The sequence below is a fragment of the Panthera tigris genome, chromosome A3 (genome assembly GCF_018350195.1).
Source record: "Panthera tigris isolate Pti1 chromosome A3, P.tigris_Pti1_mat1.1, whole genome shotgun sequence".
NCBI classification, from domain to species: domain Eukaryota; kingdom Metazoa; phylum Chordata; class Mammalia; order Carnivora; family Felidae; genus Panthera; species Panthera tigris.
In genome coordinates, this window is record NC_056662.1 from 110,646,365 (window position 1) to 110,665,143 (window position 18,779).

Sequence of the window (18,779 nt, forward strand, 5' to 3'; positions counted from 1 at the left end):
GTGAGGGCAGGTGGTGGGGGGGCTCCTGGTTCAAGACAGAAAGCCTCCTGAAAAAATCTATAGGAGAGATTAAACATATAAATGAGAATCCTCATTAAAAATAAAATAACTTTCGGTGGGTACCTGGAAACTTCCGTTTTGTTCTGAAATATTGTAATAGTTGTTCCATATACAAGGCACACTACATCCTTTCTACGAACTTCCTCAAAATTGGAACAGAAAAGAAAACAAAACAAAATCCATCCAAGTACAAAACTTCCAAATGTATATATTGTGAAAAGCCAAACAAAAACATTAAGCACAATGAAACCAAACAAAATATGAAAGAAATACCCAGAACATCATCCAAGCATGAACATGTTTCAGATGTATAGGACATGAACTAGCTTTTGACACTGAATGGAAGCAAAATATGTATAACTCATTGAAAAAAAAAACTGGTTTTCTTTCCAGGACAGTTAAAATTGAGGAACAGCCCTGTCTGTCCAAGATTAACTTTTACACTGAGCCATAAAGCTGACAAAAACTCCTGGTGGATATAAATTCATTTTCAGATCTAAAACAGAAATCTGAAACACTTCATGATTTCATGATCAAGTCTAAACCTTTTTTTTTAAACATAGCTTTTAGATGGTTTAAAATTCTCACATTATTGTTTTCCAATATCTACAGTTATTTTAATGGCTATTAATTATTTTTTTTTATTTTCCTTTTGGAGTTTTAATTATTATTAAGTTCTTGGGTTAAATTCCTGTAAAACAAGCTATCATTATAAGAGATAAAAACACTGAGTCTCACACATATTAAATGGTTTCCCTAAGGGATGACAGCAAGTTTCCTGCAGACCAAAAATGAATGTTTATAGCCTTTATCGTCATCACCTGCTGAGTTTATCCTTTTCCTATCTGTGTGAAAAATGCTTGATAGCATTACCATATAATTTATGATTTTGAGAAACTTTGTTTCTCATTTGTCCTCTCAAATATTTTGTCTCTTTTATTCTCAGCGCGTGGTATTCTTCGTCAATTTAGATTCCTTAGGAAGCATCAAACAGGGAGTGGAGGTTGTAGAATAAGAAAACCAAAGACAGGTAATTCATGTATTCTGGGAACTCTCGGAGGGTAGTTGCCTCAATACCCATTATTTCACATAGACTCCAAAAGAACAGAATTATTATTATTATTTTTAACGTTTATTTATTTTTGAGACAGAGAGAGACAGAGCATGAACGGGGGAGGGGCAGAGAGAGAGGGAGACACAGAATCCCAAGCAGGCTCCAGGCTCTGAGCCATCAGCCCAGAGCCCGACGCGGGGCTCGAACTCACGGACTGCGAGATCGTGACCTGAGCTGAAGTGGGACGCTTAACCGACTGAGCCACCCAGGCGCCCCAAGAACAGAATTTTTTTTTAGGGCACAATGGGATTATCATCTTCATCCCCCAAATCCATGATTATTTTTTTTTCTTTTTGATAAATGAAAAAGAGCAGTTGATACCTCAGTTAGTGTTTTCAGTGCTTTACATACATATTAATTAATTACTTCATTTCTTTAGTCAATATTTGTTGAATATCTATTATCAGGAATGGTTCTTACTGTTGAAAGGCTGCACTTTATGGGAGAAGAATGACCATATAGAAAAATTATAAAACAAGTACAATCTTAATGCATAATATTCCTTAGGAGATTAGGAAAGGGCCATGTAACCTGGACTCAGACTTTAATAACGAGACGGGATAAAGCCAGGTGAAAAAACCAAAAAAGAATTACTTCCCCAAATGTCAAGACCAAATGCTTCCATTAGCAGTTGAAATTTGAAACAGCTGAGAAAAACGAATTACGCGCTAGAAAGTAATCTTACTTATGCAATAGATGCAAACAATACAAAGTATGATACTTACCACTCAACTCCAAAAATATGTTAAAATATCAATATATAATTACCAGAGAGCTTTCATTCTAAAAATGCATGAAAAACAAACATAAAAAATGCACCAATAAAAGGTATATAGTAGACCAAATGATCTTTTAAATTATTAATAATAATATTGTTGGTTTTTTTTTCAACTTAAGAGATAGTACTGGGGAATCTGGGTGGCTAAGCTGGTTAAGCCTCTGACTTCAGCTTAGGTCATGATCTCAGGGGTTGTGAGTCAAAGCCCCACATCAGGCTTCCTCCTGTCAGAGCAGAGCCCACTTTGGATGCTCCCTGCCTCCCACCATTCATATGTACTTTATCTCTCTCTCTCTCTCTCTCTCTCTCAAAAATAAACATTTTATAAAAGAGAGAGATAGTACTATATTCCCCATTTTCCAGATGAGGACACTGAAATTGATAAACTTTAGTTGACCTATCCTGGAATTACAGTTAACTTTTGAGCTGTGTTAATAGTAATGTGATTATGTTTAAAACAATGGGTCCTTATCTTTACTGAAATATTGGCATATATAAAATAACATGATTTCTGGAGTTTGCTTCAAAATAAAATGGGTAATTTGGACTCAGATGAGGTCACAAATAAAGCAAAAATATCCATTAGTTGATAACTGTTGTCTCTAGATAATAGATAAACAGACATTCATTTTACTATTCTCTCTAGTTTTAGTTATGTCTGCAGTTTTTCCTAATAAAAACATTTCAAAAAATAAAATTACTTGTCTTAGGAATAAACTTTTGTAGGACCCATGTGAAGAGAAGTTTAAAATTCCAATAATGGACACTAACAAGTTGAATAAGCTGAGAAAAAATTACTTGAATGGAAATTTTAATAATAAAAAAATCCCAAAATTCATATAAAAGATTTAGCAATTATAATCTTAGCACATTTTTTGCATCCAACGATGTTTAAAGTATTAAAAGTTTAAAGGTTAAAACAGAGAACAGTAATTACATGAGAAAAACCCACAAATAAGCAAAGCAATAAAGAAATATTCATGCTAATACATATCATTCTTTGCAATAAACCTGGATTAATTAAAACACTAAAACACTGAAACCTAACAGATTATTGGGATAGCAGAATCAGAAAAAGTTTCAAGAAATCAAGATAATTTACTCTGTGATAAAAGTAGCATTTTAAGTTTGCAGAAAAAGAATGGATTATTCATTAACGATTTCAGGAAAATTGGATAATCATTGAAGTAAAAAGTAAATGAGATTCATACACAGTCTTTCCTGTGCAATCAACTTTAGATAAAGGCAAAAATTACTAGAAAGCCATAAATATATTAGGATAATAATATTGATAATTACTTATGGAATCTTTATTGAAGTAGATATTTGTAAATATGGAAACAGAGTCAGAAAACTTGAAGTGACAGTGAGCCGGTTTGGCAACCTGAACGTTTAAAACATTTGTGAAACAAAGAAAAACCTCAGTTAAAAAAATTCAAAAGACAACTTGGAAAATAATTTCTCCGCAAACACACAGGCATTCTTTGATTTCTTACAGTATTTTTAGGTAGTAAAAAAGTAATGGAAGGAAAAGTGCTTTTAAAAATACAAATAAAGTTTTACTTCCGGAAAGGTAGCTGATACTGAAGGAAGCTCCTGCTGCAAAACAAGCAGATTCCTGAATAAAGCATGCTTTTAATATACTACCAACTGGGCTTGCTGAAGTAAGGGACATTTCAAACACACAACACCCCATTTTCTTTACCAAGAAATCTCCTCAAAAAGCAAAACAAAAGAAAACAAAACAAAAAAGACTGAAACTGATAGGGATGCTTTGAATTGAAGCAAAAAGAAGAGATAGTGTGGTTCTGCAGGAAAATGCCTGTGGCAGCACCAAAATCCTGAGTCACCTATCACAGTGTTAATATTGCAGCTCATCTCTCCCGATTTGTAATCGATCAAACAGACAAAAGATCATAACTACACGTGAAATGAACGATGTAATCAATGCGCTTAATGACACAGACATATGTAGATCTCAGCATCCAACAGTTGGAAAAGGAACGTTCTCTCAAGCACGGACATCGCTGGAGTGCTTCGTGAGGAGGGTGATGGTTGAAGACTCTTTCCTCGTACTGCTTTACGTATTTACAGTTAGAAGGGCCAAGAAACATCTAGGTAATTATGTGCTCAATCACACTTCCTGCTCAAAGAAATGGGAAAACTCTACAGCTACATTGCCCAATACGGCAGCCACTAGTCACATAGGGCTCTTGAGTGCTTAAAATGAGGTTAGTCCTAACTGAGTTGCGTTTTAGGTATAAAACACACACTAGAGTTTGAAGCCAGGGAGAAAATGTGTAAAATATCTCTCATTCCTAGCTTTTATATGGCTTTCATGTCAAAATGACAATAGTTTAGATACATATTAAAATTAACTGCACCTGTGCCTTTGTATTATTTTCTTACTATAGCTACTAGAAAATTTTAGGTTACATGCGTGGTTTTCATTTCATATCTATTGGAGAGTATAGTGCTGATTTGGAACTTCATCAAATTCAGACCAGCTGAGCCAGCATTTTGCTGCGCTACAAAATTGAGAGAGAAGATGAACCTCCATGCCCAATCAACCTTTTTCTGAAAAAGTTAAATAAATGGAGACCTATATTTTTCTTACAGAAATGGAAGTTCAAAATCATGTATAAATACCAATTTTCCTCCAATTTATCTGAATTCAATGAAATTTCAACCAAAATCCCAACGGGGTTTTTCATGAATCTTGACAAACTAATTCTAAAAAAATATGTGAAGGAGGGGGGAAGAAAAAGGAATAACTAAAACATTTCTGAGAAAGGAACGTAAGAGATGTGCCCTGCCAGATATCAAGGCATATTATAAGGCTGTAATGATAAAGTCAATATGAAATTGGCACAGGAATTGAAAAATATTGACTGATGGAACAAAGTGAAGATCTGGGAAACAGACTGTGTTTTACAACTTGATATATTACAAACATGGGACTGAAGATCATTGTGGAATGGAGGGACTATCAATAAAGGTGATTGAACAATTAATTGCCCACAAAAGAATGGATCCTTAAATTGAATTCTTGCTTCCCACCATACACAAATGTCAATTTCAGATGGGCTGAGGACTTAAAAATTCAAGGAGAATCTCTGATGTCTCAGAAGAATATAAGGAATAATATTTATTTTTATTCCAAATTTGAGCTAGGGAAAGATACCTTACATTAAAATACATACTAAACATTAAGAGATGGATAAATTCCACTGCTTGCTAATTAAAAACCTCAACAAAAGACAGGCTAGAGACAGTGAAAAGACGAGACACAAACTGAGAAATATTTACAATACATGTAATTTACAAGGGATTAGTAGCACTCTCACAAATCAATTAGAAAAGGATAAAACTCAATAGAAACTTAGGTAAAAGGCACAAACAGGCATCTCACAGAAGACGAAACATGATGAGAGAATAAACACATGAAAAGATGTTTAACCTCATTAGCAATAAGGGAAATACAAATTACTATTTTAAACCCGTTGACATGATTTTATTCCCACAGATGATAATTCTCACAACAATTAAGAAGTCAGACAAATCAGGGTTTTAGAGAGGAGATGAATCAACCAATTGCTGGTGGAAGTATAAATATGAGGACATATACATTAACAGTATTTTAGGAGGTTGAACATTTCCGTAAGCTATGATCGAACAATTTCACTTCCACGTACACATGTCAGATGCTTTCTTTGTGTCAAGTGCCAAGAGAGAGCTATAGAAATTTGGTTGAGGGGGTGTGGGGAGAGAAGAATGGTTAGGGCAGAGGACTTTTCAGTCAGTGAAAATGCTCTGCATGATACAATAATGTTAGATACATGTTATTATATATTTGTCCAAATTCATAGAATGTAAAGCATCAAGAGTGAGCTGTAATGTAAACCATGGACTCTGGGTGATTATGATATGTCAGTGTAGGTTCATTGATGGCAACAAATGTACCCTTTGGTGGGGTATATTGATAACAGGGGAGGCTGTGCACGTGTGGAGGAAGGGAGTATATGGGACATCTCTGTACCTTCCTCTCAATTTTGCTGTAAAGAAAAAACTGCTCTAAAAGACAAATTCCTAAAAATTTTGTGGCAAAAGTACTGTAATAGAAAATAAGAATGAAAGGTAAGAAGAAAGGAAGAAAAGGGAGAAGGAAGGAAGGGCAGGAGAAAGTAAAGAAGCGATAGGGGTAGTAGGAATGGAAGGATGGGGGAGGGGGATAGAAAAGATGGACAGAAAAGACAGGGAAAGAGGAAGAGGGAAAGACTTCAAATATGCAGAAAAATGGATAAACAGAATGGTTTATTCACCCACTCAGATGTTTTGGATATGGAAATGGATGAAATAAACCTGTATGCTACAATATGCATGAATAAGCAATCCAAGAATTCCACCTACAGTATGATGCTGTGTTTCAAAGGTCAGAAAGAAAGGAAATTGACAACTGAGAGCTTCTCAATGAATATAGTAGTATAATATGTAAGGATACACAAAGAAGGACATAAAAATAACATTTACGGGTGCCTGGTCGTCTCAGCTGGTTAAGCGTCCGATTCTTGGTTTGGGTTCAGGTCATGATCTCACGGTTTTGTGGGTTCTAGCCCTATGTCGGGCTCTGAGCTGACAGTGTGGAGCCTGCTTGAGATTTTCTCTCTCCCTCTCTCTCTTCCCCTACCCTCCTGTCTCTGTGTCTCTCTAAGTAAATAAATAAACTTAAATTTAAATAGCATTCATAGTGTAGTCACTTTTGTGGGGGAGTTACTGGATAAGGAAGAACACACACCATGGTGTTATATGCTTTTACTTCTTAAGTCGGATAGTGAGTTCATGGAGATTCATTTTATGATTCTGTTTTAGTTTATACATATGTATTACATTTATTCTTTTTCATATATCAAATACTATTACATTAAAAGCAAGTAAATATACAAATAAGCATACAAAGAAATGGTGAGTTGAGGAGAAAGATGACAATTGTTTTTTCTTTGGAAACTTCCCCTTACTCCTTGACCATCCTTTTTCCTTTCTCTTCCACATCTGCATTCTAGAGCCATATTTGCTTCAGATTTCTCTTTGGCTCGCTGAGCCATTTAGTACAAAACAATTCATGAGATTATTGAAATATATGCTCAGCGTGATGCCTGGTTCCTCATTACTGGATGTACATCAGATTAAAAACAATCAATGAGTTCCTGTTCCAGACTGTGGAAATATTGCAAATGATAATTCTATGAAAATTTCTCAAGCTGAACACCCACCTATTTGGTTCCAAATTACATAAGTCATCTGGAAAGCAGATTTTGTTCCAGCTTTCAAGAAACAGCACAGTCCGACATATCTGCAGGGAAATTGGATTTTTCATAATATGTTCTTAAGAGAATGCAGTAAAAAGAGCTTCATAAAACAGGAGAAGCAAAATGCATATGTGCCTTTCTGAAAACGTTGTAACAGCTGACGATGATATTTCTCTTCTGGGCATTAGATCAATCTCATGCATAAACACTGAAATAGAAAGAGACTTACTAAAGAAATAGATCATTGAATGTCTAAAAGCATTTGTGTTACGGGACTAGTAGAAAAATAGAGAACATTTTCTGTCTCTGAAATATAGCAGACGCATTTTAGATGGGAAATATATATTGCTTATAGTCAAAATCCTTTGGGAAATATAAACTCAGATATATAAGAACAAAAAAAATTAAAGAATAACAGAAGCCTCCAACCTTATTATCATAATAATAAGAAATGACAACCCTAGATAGCGTTCTGGGGTGGGGTTGGGGGGGACACTTTTGGCCAGGTGATTCTTTCTGCTTGTGGGTGCTTTGTTCCACCTTCAGAAGAGCTCAAGGTGTGATAAGTAAGATTGTATCTCTTCCACCTTGGTATTGTTTGGGGAATGACACCACACTTGCAGGTGAGATCACAGAAATAGGTCTATGATGCAGATTTGGTGATTGGATCGAAATCAGGACCTTTATTTCCTAAATCCTTGCTTCTAGCTATCTTCCATTTCTGCCTCTTCTAAAGATCATTCAATTCTCTTTTTCTTTGCCATATCCTCATAAATGTGACTCTCCTTACATTCTTGAGGAAGAACAAAAGCAAAGATAGAAACAGGCTAAATGAAATGACAGCCATCTTTCAGTGTTGGAGATTACCATTTATGGCATGCTTGGTTTACCAATTTTTTTAATTGAATGCAACTTGACTTTCCTTTGTATTTTATTGCAGATCTTATAGGGAAACAAGAGTTTATCTTGAATGATCACTTCTCATTGAGAGGGAGTTTAGCATATTGGTTAAAAGTATGGACTGGAATCACATAGCAATTATTTTTAACGGAAATATTTTTATTAGAATAATGTAATCTATAAAACATAGCCCTAATTAAATGTATCTCTCTATCCACTTCATGTCTATGCCCACACAGCTGAAGGTGATTGGAGATAAACACATACCCACTCTGACTAGTCTCACTTTCACTTTGTGACTTTAAACTTCTACGCATCCTAAAATGCCGCCTGACATCACACTACGTTTTCCTGGTTCATTCATTCTGCCACTCTCCATGGTGATTCATGTCTTCTAATCTCTCCTCAAAATCTCAATCTTTATTGAAGTTGCCAGATACAGCAAATGAAACAAGATACCCAGGTAAACTTGAATAATTTCTAAGCACTATGCATATGTACTTTGAGATAAAAGAATCATTGGGCATAGTTTTACTAGAAAATTACTCACCTGAAATATATATCTGTTTAAAAAATAATATTGTCCTTGATGATTTGGCTCTTCTGAACAGTTCTTTATTTCGCAGAATTTTCTTATAAAATGCCTTGCAGTCCATATTCCATTTACATCGTAACATAGCTTTTACAGTGGTCACATGCAACTTATTTCGTCCTTTTGTTCACTGAAAACTTATTAATGGAAAAACACTCAACATTAGCACTATAAGCCAGTATACAATCATGTAGTGGCATAAAGTTAATAAGTCTGAGAATTGCCTTTCAAATTTGATTTGTTGGAGTACATAATACCTTCTTTCCTGGTATAACTTGCTTAATTGTTTTTTAGGATTAAGTAGTGTCTCTTAATCGATGACTTTTCAAATGCTGTGCCCTGAATAGAAATGGTATTTCTTCAGTTTTCATTCCCTTGTTCTTCAACACTGCATATGTTTCCACTTTTTCCCCATGAAATATTCACATAAAGAAATCCAATTCTTCAAGGTAGGAAATACATCTCAAAAGGTAGTCATAGCAGGTGCCATAATAACTATACATCTAAAGATAGAATTCCTGTTCCTTTCATAGTAATATTGTCTTTTTTAAAAACAACCTTGACACTTACATAGGGATAAAGTTTTCATCAGTTCTTTCTTTAACACATTCCACAGGTTTCTTCACGTAATAAAATACTTCAGTTATTAGAATAATATTATCCATATTAGATAACATATCCAATTATTAGAATGATGTTTGCTCTTCTTTCAATTTGTATAATCCTATTGCTAAAGAGATATTGAAAACTATGAACAAGAAATAAGTAGAAACCACTCAATGTATTATTTAAAAAGTCAACAAGAATTTTGAGGCCTCTTCTATATAATTAAAGTTTAATTTTAGTGCTTCAAATAAAATGGAAATCTTGTCAACTATTTGCTAAATAAAGTCAATGGGCTTTCGAATGTAAGAGAACTGAAGAATACTGAATTTCCAACAAAATAAAAAAATCCTTTACTCAGTTTGACAGAGAAAATGATGATATTAGAGAACAATTTCATGAAATCATTTCATGTCAACAGAAAGGACATGGGGTGTGCTCTTTGAGTAACATCATGTAGAACAAACATAAGCAGAAGAGCTAACACCTTCCATAGAATTATTCATTCTTGGCTTCAGCTTGGAATGAATCTTTTTTTTTTTTTTTTGCAATTTACACAGATATTTACGAAAATTTGTATTTTTATTCTATCAAAAGGAATAAAATTTTTCTCATTACCCCCTAATTCAAAAAGAGTGTCTCTGCAAACATTTGTTATTGCTTTTGAAGTCCCAAATAAATTTTATTCCCCATAGCCTTATAAGGAAGATATTTTTATAAGAAAAGTATTGCATAGGCAAAAGATTTTTTTTTTTTTCTGCGTTGTGATTATTTGCACCATGGTTATTGTGTAAGTAAAGAAGTTAGGTCTCTGATAACCTGTAATAGTGAATGTAGCCATTTAAAAATTATTATTATAGATTTCATTCCAGAACTTGAAAGTTTGCTTGGAATTTTAGAATCACAAAATACTTTTGCTAGTTGTACATTCAAAAGGCATTTGAGCTGACTGATGTTGATATCCAGTGTGGAAGGCTATTATACTTCTACTGCATTTATTTTTTCTTCATATGAATTTTATTTAAATTTTTTGTTACTCCATCACTATTTTAGTCCTAGTTGAGGAAATCACACATCTCTTATGTCAATATGGCAGTTCATATCCGACTTTCCACCATTTTCAATATTGAATGAATAACTGCATTGTGCACAAAGACTCCCTCAAAGGACTATTTATTTATTTAGTGAATGTCCACTATTCAGAAGATTTATCACAATAATTATATCTGTGTTTTGACTTTTGGGAGTTAAATTTAAAAAGTACATACTAGAGGGGCACCTGGGTGGCTCAGTCAGTTGAGTGTCCGACTTCGGCGCAGGTCATGATCTCGTAGTCTGTGAGTTCAAGCCCGGAATCGGGCTTTGTGCTGACAGCTCAGAGCCTGGAGCCTGCTTCGGATTCTGTGTCTCCCTCTCTCTCTGCCCCTCTCCCGCTCATGCTCTGTCTCTCTCTGTCAACAAAAATAAATAAACATTAAAAAAATTTTAAAGTACATACTAGAATCATAACAAGAAATGAAAAAAATGAATTTGATAATCTCGTGGCAGCCACATTGCCTCCATCATCCCCAAGTCTCCACTCAAATGTAGCCATAAACAGCTATTAAAAGGGTTGTAAACTTGCAAACAATAAATTGAGCTATCTGATGCAAAAATATGTGAACTTTCAGTTTGTCTGCGGATAAGGGGGTACTTGTAGGGCATCATCTCTGTGAGTAAAGCCAGAGTTGATGTTATATAAGATTTTAGGAAGCCTTATTTTCAGAGAATGGCAGACTTTCAGAAGAAAGAGTGTTTAGAGGATAATAGGACTTTCAGGAGTGTTAGTATGGTCACTGTAATAAGGCTGATATTGACCCGTTGCCTTTCAGAAACACAGAAAGCGACCGAGGCACTTGCTGATTGGCTAATGCTTAGAAGCGTGGTGTTGTCACTGATTGGCTGACTTTCAAGACTGGAGTTTTCTTATTGATTGGCTGACTTTCAGAAGTATAATTACTTGAGTAGGGCTGTTATTAATTGGCTGATTGTCAAACCATCTCTGCTAATCTGAAGTTACCTCTAAAGGTGATTACTTAGTCACAGCATGGAACTTTGGCCACAGAGCAATCTTAGCCTTTCCTGAATATGAAAAATAAGTCCTATTAATTCTGTGTCTCTTGGCCTTCTCTCAGCCAAACCTTCAAGAAGGACCACGGAGGCTTATCCAGATATTTATTTGTGGAGGTATGACTTACAGTTAGCATTACCATGTAAGTGATGTAAACTACCAATTAGTGTGGTAGAAAAATAAGTTAATAAATAAGTTAATAAGTTAATAAATAAATAAAAATAAGTTAAAAAAAGTTAATAAAGGCAAACAATTTTATTTACTTAGTAGATCTCGTCACCTCTTATATAAACAAAGGCATAATTTAATCACTTATTTTTCTCAACTTTAAATTTTTTTTCAATGTTTATTTATTTTTGAGAGAGGGAGAGACAGAGTGCAAGCTGGGGAGGGGCAGAGAGAGAGAGAGAGGGAGACACAGAATCCGAAGCAGGCTACAGGCTCCGAGCTGTCCGCACGGAGCCCGACGCAGGGCACAAACTGACGAACCGTGAGATCATCACCTGAGCCGAAGTCGGAGGCTCCACTGACTGAGCCACCCAGGCACCCCAACTCAACTTTAGATCTACAGCCTCTTCCCCAAACTTGAGACCCATATATCTAACTGCCTCCTGGCCAGGTCCACTAAGTTGTCTAATACGCTTTCAGTCTTTAAGTATCCACAGCGAAGATCCCAATCCATCCCTCAAGCAGCCCCCAACACTCCACTCCGTTAATTTTTTCTTGGTCAAAGATGGTGCCATCATTGCAGTTGCTCAGGCCGAAATCTTCACATTCACACCATCAGAAAATCCACTTGTTCTACCTAGAGTATGTCCAGGATCTAACCACTTCTCATCAGTTCCATGATGACGCTCTAATCCAAGCGACATCCTGGTTATTGCTGCAGCCCCTGTATTGGTCTAGCTGCTTCTGTCTTTGGCTTCCTTTAGCCTTTTTTAAAAAAATAACAGCCAGAGTGATTCTATTAAATGAAATCAGAGTATTACATGGCTGTTCTCAGTACCTTTCCATCACTTACCACTTCCCTGAAACAGAAAGCAAGGGCATTACTGTGACCATCGAGGATCTATAGGATACCTGTCTCTTGTTAATTCTCATGTTAGTTCTTTTGTTCACTTGGTAAGAGCCACACTGTCCTCCTTGCTCTTTCTTAAACAGGAGGCATAGTCCATTTCAGGACATTGTTGTTCCCTCTGCCTAATTATTCCCATGGCTCCCTTCCTTATCTAGTGTAAGGAAGTGTACTAGGTCCTTCCCTAGTGTACTAGGTCTCTAGTCAAATGTTACCGTCTCACCTGATGATGCTGTTGAAGATGGCAACATCCCACTGCTCCATATTCCCTTTCCTGCTTCATTGTTCTCCAGAACAGTTATCATCACCTTACACTACGTATTTGATTATTTATTGTTTGTCTCTCCTGACGAGAATGTAAACTCAATGAAGGCAGAGGTTCTTGTTTTCTAAACTTTTTTTTTTTTTTTAAAGGTTTATCTATTTATTTTGAGAGAGAAAGAAAGAGCATGATCAGGGGAGGGAAAGAGAGAATGGAGAGAGAGAATCCCAAGCAGGCTCCATGCTGACAGAGTGGAGCCAGACATGGGGCTTGGACCCACAAACTTGTGAGGTCATGACCTGAGCCAAAATCAAGAGTCAGATGCTTAAGCACCTGAGCCATCCAGATGCCCCTTGAAGGTTTTGTTTATTTCTATATTCCTGGTCCTTAGAATGGTGTGCAGGTATTTAATGCATGTTTATTATTACTGTGTTTATTTTTGTTGTTTTTGCTGCTGTCACTGTTTTGAACTACATAATCCACAACATATTTAAACTGCTTTCAAAGTCTATTTCATGTCCTGCTAGCATAGCTTTACCCTTTCTCCAAATGTATCACCTAACTATGTATATTTAGTTTAACATAATAAGTACCCTTTGAATATTTATTCATCTTCATACTTACCTACTTCTTTGATTAGAGGGGATGTTATGTATTCTTAAAGAGCTTAAATATTTTCAGGGAGTCAGAATATACCTATAATGAAAGGAAATAAAATGCATGAATAATAAAATAGATATTCAGTCATTCTTTCAAATGTTGAATAAACATTGATTGGGCAGTTATTCTAACCCACTGTCCAATCTAGATGTCATGCATATAAATCTATGAAGAAGAGACTGACCTTTCAGAACTTGTATTTTATTTTACCTTATTTATTTTTGTGTTTTCTTTTTGAAAGTTTTTACTGAAGTTGTAAGTTGTCAACATACAGTGTAATATTCGTTTCAGGTATAAAGTACAGTGATTCAACACTTTCATGCAACACCTGATGTTCATCATAGCCAAGGGCACTCCTTAACCCTCATCTCCTATTCCACCCATCCCCTTACCCACCTTCCCTCTGGTAACCATCAGTTTGTTCTCTAAAATTAAGCATCTGTTTCTTTGTCTCTCTCTGTGAGCTCATATTTTAAGCACATGCCCCAAATGCACTGCACAGAAAATAAGAGTGGTCAGCACTAATGAGGAAGAGATACTAAAGATGAAATCCAAGGAAGACATGGCATAGGCCTTTTTTGTCTGGGCAGTGTAGACAATCTCCCATAAAAACTGAAAATACAGTGTATCAGTTCATGAATCCCAAATACCTCCCATCTCTTAAACCATGCATGATTCAAGGTTCTGTGTACTCATGTTCTGGATATAAGGTATTCTTACGCATAAAGTTGTCTATAAAGAGCTTGTAAGAAAAGGTATTACCTGGAAATAAAGTTGGACCACATTCAGATCTGCTTTGGTAGTATACGGTGGATATGGGCTAACAAGGTTCTTTGATTATTTCCTCAATTTTTTGGCTCCGGGTAGGTGTACACTGCGAATTTCTGTGTACCTATAAGGCCCAGTTTCACAGCTTGTGTTATTCTCAAACATGGGCTGCAAACCTGGTCTGCATTAGTCTCTGCCTGGAAATGTAGTGCTGTTAGTCCTTCAGAGTTGCCCCATCTAACCGCTCCAATGCACTTAGTTTGCCCTGTTTCCTAGCAACTGGTTCCATCTAATTTGTTTCCCTGTAGCATCTCTCCTACATCAGGCTTTCTTATGTCTCTTCCTCTTGTTAAATGGATTTATCAGTACCTAATAGCCTTTATGCCGTATGTCCATCAAACTCACTTTCTCCCGGAAGAGCGGGGGACTGGGTAACACCATGTACCTTCACTGGAGCAATTTTTAATTTGGGGCCTGAGCAGAAATTTCAGAGAGCTTTGGTCATGTACATTGTGAACATTGCTTTATTTTGTGGTGTAAAGAACATCTCTGTGGTGAGAAACCACTTTCTTCCCCAAGGGCTCTTTATTAAAAGCTGCACTGATAATTTTTACTTTCCTAAATGCAGTTCAAATTATGTGAACTTGCTCTCGTGTGAGCAAATCATTTATTTGTTTATTGTTCTCATTACCAGTTCTCTTCATATCTTATAATGACTGTTAAGGAGAACGGATTTTAAATCCCTCAATGAGGGATTGATAATGCACATCCTATTTGTAGGATAGTAGCCACCTTTAAAGAGGTATGAGAGAGAAATGGCAACTTATTTTGTCTATAGGCAGTTTGTACATGACCAGTCCAAACAACAATGTGCTAGTACATATAAGTGATAACATTGTGAACTATGAGTATTACATACCAGATTTCATCTATATCATTTAACGCGCCTGCCTTGGTAAGACTTAACCCATGAAGTACCGTCTGTGGGAGACTTCCTCCCAAGTGAAGGAAGAATAGAGTAATATCAAACATGCCCAAATAGGCTTTCCCAGGCACTCTACTTCCGACTAGCAACATGAATAAAGAAGTGAAAAGAAGTCAGTGTTATTCTTAGGGAAAATCCATCTTTGTGGAAACCTATCATGGTAAAATGTCATGCCACATTAACTGTAAGTGTTATTGTTGCTATTTTGTGGATGAAAAATCAAGTAGATTGGATGGAGAAATAAAAAGATTGGACTTGTGGTGTGGATAAAATGTGTTTAGACTCTAAGGGAAGACCTGGAAGGCTCCTTCTACAACAATGGCTCTCACCTGGAAAGAGACATCCAAATGACCCAGAGACCTTAGCGAAACACACTTTGCCAAAGACCCACCCACAGAAGGATTCTTCTCAAAAAGAGTGGGGCTTCTGAGACACATGATGAAAACATATAATCAAAAGATTTTGCAGTAGTAAAGACATCTGCATCTAGTACCGTCAAATAATGTTATTCTGTCATTAGAAGTATGCATTTAATTTAATGCATAATAAAGGGACATTATTTAGACAGGTAAATGGTCCAAGTGACTAATACAAATATTGGCCACTTACTGTAAATTGGGTGGCTTTCAGATATGAAGAATGAATTCTTTTATTATCAATATTTATTTATTTATTTATTTATTTATTTATATTTACTTTTAATGTTTTTATTTTAATTTTGAGAGAGAGACATAGTGAGAGCGGGGAAGGGGCAGAGAAAGACGGAGACAGACTCTGAAGCAGGCTCCAGGCTCTGAGCTGTCAGCACAGAGCCCAACGTGGGGCTCGAACTCACAGACTGTGAGATCATGACCTGAGCTGAAGTCGGATGCCCAACTGACTGAGCCACCCAGGCACCCCTATTATCAATTTTTAAAGGAATTATTGTGCTGGTATTGCCTGGCAAATTGGTTTCTCCTTCCTCTTCTTTTCTTCCAGGCTTGCTCAATATCAGTATCTTCGGTGCTCAGAAATTATTCACAGTGATTCTAATTGAAGGAGTTCTTGTTATTTTTCAGAAAGCCAGTTGAACTGCCAGTTCTTATAGCCAAGATTTTACTGACAACTCAAGTCCATAGATGTCTGTCATTCGGATATTTTGAAATAATTCTTGCCTCTGTGCATTGTGCTATGGTTTTATGTATCTGGAAAACAAAGATAATATCTAACATATATAAATAGGTATTTTGTCCTGCTTACCCACTTGTCACACACCTGGCAGCTAACTTTGCACATAGATGATACTCAAATGCCTTTTGAAGGAATGAATAAATGAATGAATGAACTAAAAGACTTCCATGTTTGTAGGAGTTTGACAAAGACCAAGTTTGATGCTGAATCTATTAAAAGTTTGGGATTTCTTAGGAAAATAGGAAACCCTATTTTATATACACAGTGGCTAAGACTTGGCAACACTTGGCTACTAATATAATGTTACCTCTGTACCATCTACTGGCCTCCACCATCCCTTCATCTCTATTGCTTCACATCTTCCTTCTGCTATTTAGGGGTTTGGTTCCTTCTCCATACACTGACACAATTTCCTATTGTTTTCAAAGGAAGGAAGGAAGGAAGGGAGGGAGGGAGGGAAAGAGAGAGAAGGGAAGAAAGGAAAGCCTTATTACTTCTCCACCCCCCACTTGGCATTAAGCCACATTATCACATTGTACCCCCCTCTCTCTCCTCATGCTCCTTTTGCCCTGATGTGACAACTAGAAAGCTTTCTGTTATATGATAAAAGTCAAATCCAGAGCAGCTAGAAATTTCTTGCTGTGTGGGAAAATAAATACAAAGTCTTTTGAAATGTATCAATACTTTGTCTTATCAGTGGCCTTTTGTTACGGTAAAAAGTCTCAGCTTTCCCCTCATAAAAGATTTCACTTCTGGAAATGTAATCTGTAAGTATCCCGGTTGGCCTGATCTGCGGAAAGTCACTTAATCCACTTGACTTCATTCTGATTCGTGTGGATCAGGCCGATTAACCATATTTCATTCTTTAAATTTCTGTCTGATTAATCTGATGTAGTTGGGTTGCAGGCAACCAAAAATGGCATGCTTAACTGTCTCAGAAACTATCAACACACACACCCTAGATTTAATTACTAGCGTTTAGTTGGAGCTTCAGCCCAGAGTTGAAGATTAGCCAGCTTCTCGTGGAGCACTGATATTATCCTACGTATGCTGTCCTTGTGAATAGTGGATGTGCAGTTCTTTTCAAAGGATATATTATTGACCCTCTGGTCCCAAAGCATGTACTCTATCCTCTCGAAACACTAATTTGTGGTAACAGAGTGAACTGGTCCAGTTCTCACTTAACAAATTCTCCTTTCTCACTTAAACAACAACAAAACAAAACAAAACAAACCTGCTCTACCATCAATTTTAAATATAACAATTTTATATTTTCTGAATGACAGTAACTAGTTTTTTCCTGTGGCCTTCAAAATATTTAAATGTATGATATCATTTCTTAAACTGCTTTTTAGAATTTAAGTCAATTCATATTTTTGAAGAGAAGGAAAAAAGAGAGAAGAGTCAGTTAAGCGTCTGACTTTAGCTCAAGTCACGATCTCACAGCTCATGAGTTCGAGCTCCACGTCGGGCTCTGTGCCTACAGCTCAGAGCTTCAGATTCTGTGTCAGCATTTCTCTCTACCCCTCCCCCCTCTCAAAAGTAAACATTTTTTTTTTTAATTTTAAAAAGAGAGGAGGATGAAAAACCCCTCTTCCTTCCAATGAATGGTGTGAATTTCCTTTTTTGATAAAAGTGTAGCAAATGTAACATTGTTGTTTACACGAACCTAGTGTTAATTAATCAAGCTAAACTTTGTAAGCTGTAATTAAAGTAGCAAAAGTGCTGAAAGTCTCCTGAATTACATTTCACACGGACAGGCTGAATAATCATTGTGGGAAAAAAAATGGCAATTTCCTATAAATGTTCGTCACTTGATCCATGTGATTCATTCTTCTAGTAATTGAATATGAGAATCACGATATTGTACTACATTTAAGGAAAGGAAAAAAAAACATGTTTAAAATTAGGTACACGGACCAGATAATCTCTGTAATGTAAACTGATAACCAACACCAATATCTCACAGTGAAACCTTCCTGGTTTCAGGACGCTCTTGCCCTACGTGGCACCCACAACCAGAGGGGAGGGTCATTTCCCAATGAGATCCCCTCTCAGGAACTACGGATTTATCCTGTGTTTAACTTAAATGGAGTTAGTAGGGTCAGATCCTGAGTTGAAGATTCTTGTATAAGTCATTTATTAAAGAGTTCTTCTAGCGAGAACCAAGGGTGGGAAGCTCAAGTTAGTGATTAGCTCTCAGCCAAGTGACGGTGAGATCCCAGGCATTTGTCCCATAGAACATTGAGTTCCATCCATTTGGAGCGAGTACTTCTAAACAGCTGAAGGGAAGTCCTTCAATACAGATCACTGGGACTGGCTATTAAAAATCCATGTGTCGGGCTGGGGTATTAGGCACAGAAATGGTAGCAGTAGGGCCTTGTCATTTCTAGGAC